This window comes from Syngnathoides biaculeatus, chromosome 3 (assembly GCF_019802595.1).
Source record: "Syngnathoides biaculeatus isolate LvHL_M chromosome 3, ASM1980259v1, whole genome shotgun sequence".
Taxonomy (NCBI): Eukaryota; Metazoa; Chordata; class Actinopteri; order Syngnathiformes; family Syngnathidae; genus Syngnathoides; species Syngnathoides biaculeatus.
The window spans coordinates 29,202,748-29,206,195 of NC_084642.1; positions in this window are offsets into that span (position 1 = coordinate 29,202,748).

Sequence of the window (3,448 nt, forward strand, 5' to 3'; positions counted from 1 at the left end):
ATGGAACTATGTTGACTGGTGTCAGTAGTGTATTAAGTAGATGGAAAGAGTACTTTGAGAAGTTAATGAATGAAGAAAATGTGAGAGAAGGTAGAGTAGAAGAGGCAAGCGTGAATGACCGGGAAGTGGCAATGATTAGTAAGGGGGAAGTTAAAAAGTCACTGAACAGGATGAAAAATTAGAAGAAAGTTGATCCTGATGACATACCAGTGGAGGTATGGAAGCAATTTGGTGAGGTGGCTTTGGAGTTTTTGACCAATTTATTCAACAGAATACTAGCGGGAGAGAAGATGCCAGAAGAATGGGGGAAAAGTGTGCTAGTCCCCATTTTTAAGAACAAAAGTGATTTGCAGAGCTGTGGGAAGTCTGGAGGAATAAAGATGATGAGCCACACAATTAAGTTATGGGAAAGAGTGGTGGATGCTAGACTCTGGACGGAATTAAGTATCTGCGAGCAACAGTATGGTTTCATGCCTCGAAAGAGTACCACAGATGCATTGTTTGCCTTGAGGATGCTCGTGGAAAACTACAGAGAAGGCCAGAAGGAGCTACATTGTATCTTTGTAGATCTAGAGAAAGCCTATGACAGAGTACCAAGAGAGGAACTGTGGTACTGCATGCACAAGTCTGGGGTGGCGGAGAAATATGTTAGAATAGTTCAGGACATGTATGAGGACAGCAGAACAGCGGTGAGATGTCCAGTAGGTGTGTCAGAAGAATTTAAGGTGGAGGTGGGAGTGCATCAGGGTTGGCGCTGAGCCCCTTCCTGTTTACTGGAGTTAGACTGGAATCCCCTTGGACCGTGATGTTTGCAGATGATATTGTGATCTGCAGTGAAAGCAGGGAACAGGTGGAGGAACAATTAGAAAGATGGAGATATGCACTGGAAAGGAGAGGAATGAAGATTATCTTAAAAACAGAATATATGTGCATGAATGAGAGGGACGGAGGAGGAGGACAGGGAGAAGAGATCGCAAGGATGGATGACTTCAAATACTTGGGCTCAACGATACAGAGCAATGGTGAGTGTGGTAAGGAAGTGAAGAACCGGGTCCAAGTGGGATGGAACAGTTGGCGGAAGGTGTCTGGTGTTGTATGTGACAGAAGAGTACCCGCCAAGATGGAGGGCAAAATGAAATGGATCATGAAACTCACACAATGATGTGAGTTATTGAAGAGAGTATCCGCTAGGATGAAGGGCAAAGTTTATAAAACAGTGGTGAGGCCGGCTATGATGTACGGATGAGAGACGGTGGCTCTGAAGAAACAACAGAAAGCAGAACTGGAGGTAGCAGAAATTAAGATGTGGAGGTTCTTGCATGGTGTGAACAGGTTGGATAGGATTAGAAACGAGGTCATTGGAGAGATAGCCAAAGTTGGATGTTTTGGAGACAAGGTTAGAGAGAGCAGACTTAGATGGTTTGGACATGTTCAGAGGCGTGAGAGTGAATATATTGGTAGAAGGGTGCTGAAGATGGAGCTGCCAGGCAAAAGAGCGAGAGGAAGACCAAAGAAAAGGTTGATGGATGTTGTGAGGGAGGACATTAGGACAGTGGGTGTTAGAGAGGAGGGTCCACAAGATGGGCTAAGATGGAAAAAAAAAAAACCACATGCTGTGGCGACCCCTAACGGGACAAGCCGAAAGTAAAAGAAGATTCTAAAATTATTTCTTAACTGAAGAAAGCAGGACTTCACAAATTCGGCAACGTGACGATCAAATATGGCGGCACAGTGGAGTAGCTGTAGAGCATTGCCTCACAAATCCTACTCCAAAGCCCCCTTGTGGAGTTTGGATGTTCTCCCCCTGCCTGCGTGGGTTTTCGCCGGGCACTCCGGTTTCCTCCCACATCCCAAAAACATATAACATTAATTGGAGTCTCTAAATTCCCCCGAGGTATGATTGTGAGTGCGACTGTTGTCTGTCTCCATGCGTCCTGCGATTGAGTGGCAACTAGTTTAGGGTGTACCCCGCCTCCTACCCGATGACAGCTGGGTAGGAGACGGGCTCCAACGCTCAGAAAAGCTTTAAGAAAAGCAGCTCAGAAAATCGATGGATGGATGGATGGATCATCTAATGTCATGTAATGTAGAAGATAGTACCAAGAGTTTTAGCAGTGGATTTAACATTTTGGTGCAGTGGGCCAGTAAACTCAGTAGGACCAGTTAAAAAGATTTCTGGAATAATGAGATTTTTTTTTTTTTGTCAACCATCAGATGAAGAAGAAATTAAGAAGTCCATTTTATTTAAGTATAGCTCGACACTCAAGCAGGGCACTGTGTTGGATACAATTATTGGGTTTATCAGAGAAAAAAATGAAAAAATGATGTAATTTTAGGTCAGGGGTACATTGCTCAATTTTGAGTTTAATTATACATACATTCATTCATTCATTCATGTATCTTACATACAAGCTATCATCCCAAGGGTCATTCTGAAAAGAACTCCAGATGATCACGAGACACAGCTAGGCATGGGCGAAATATATTACCGCCAATACAACATATATATGTTGCGTTAACGAAATACAATTTGACATTATTTAGCATTCATAGTGTCTCAAATAGAAAACAGCTGAACAGTGTATGGACTGCATAGGGGAAGAGTAAAAATAGGAAGTGCATGAAAGTTCTCATTCGTGAAATCAGCGGAAATGACTGTCCTAATTTTTTTGTTGGCCAACAGGAAAATGACACAGGCCACTTGATGCTTTCCTAAACGCTGCCATTTTCAAAGTGAAAGAAAGAGAATGGAGAATGGACAGTACTGTTTCGGTCGTATATTAACTGAAGGATTTATTCATTTTGAATAGCATTTACAAAGTAAACTATGTGCTGTCAAAGTCTTCCAGACTTCTGGTGAGGCTAATTGAGGGTCTAGCAAAGACGGCCTAAGCTGAACCGTACATATCTCACTGTTCCATCACTGATACAACATTACTTAACCCTTAAGATACTACTCCCAGCTGCTAAGATTTCCATCCATCCATTTTCTGAGCTGCTTATCTTCACAAGGTTTGCAGGGGTGCTTGAGCCAATCCCAGCTGTCATCGGGCAGGAGGCGGGATACACCCTGAAGTGTGTGCTTTAGTGGAATGGCCCCCAACCATTTTATCACCGCAGATTGATCAATGTTTTACAATTTTTACTGTGGACCAGGGGTGGGGGTTACGTTAGATTGTTTGTATTGAATATCGTTTGTATTGAAAATCAAATATAATAAACATGATCATAAATAATAATAAATAAATAATAAAAATAAATAATGAAAAATAATAAACATAAAACTACATGTGGAAAAATAAAGAACAAGAAATACAAATTCCACATTTCTTTCTCTTTTATCTGTACATATCCTCACAACAGTTTAATTGTTTTTTCATTATTAAACTCTCCATTTTTCAACAGATTCAATAAATTGGTCAGTTTGAACCATCTCCTTTCCCCTCTG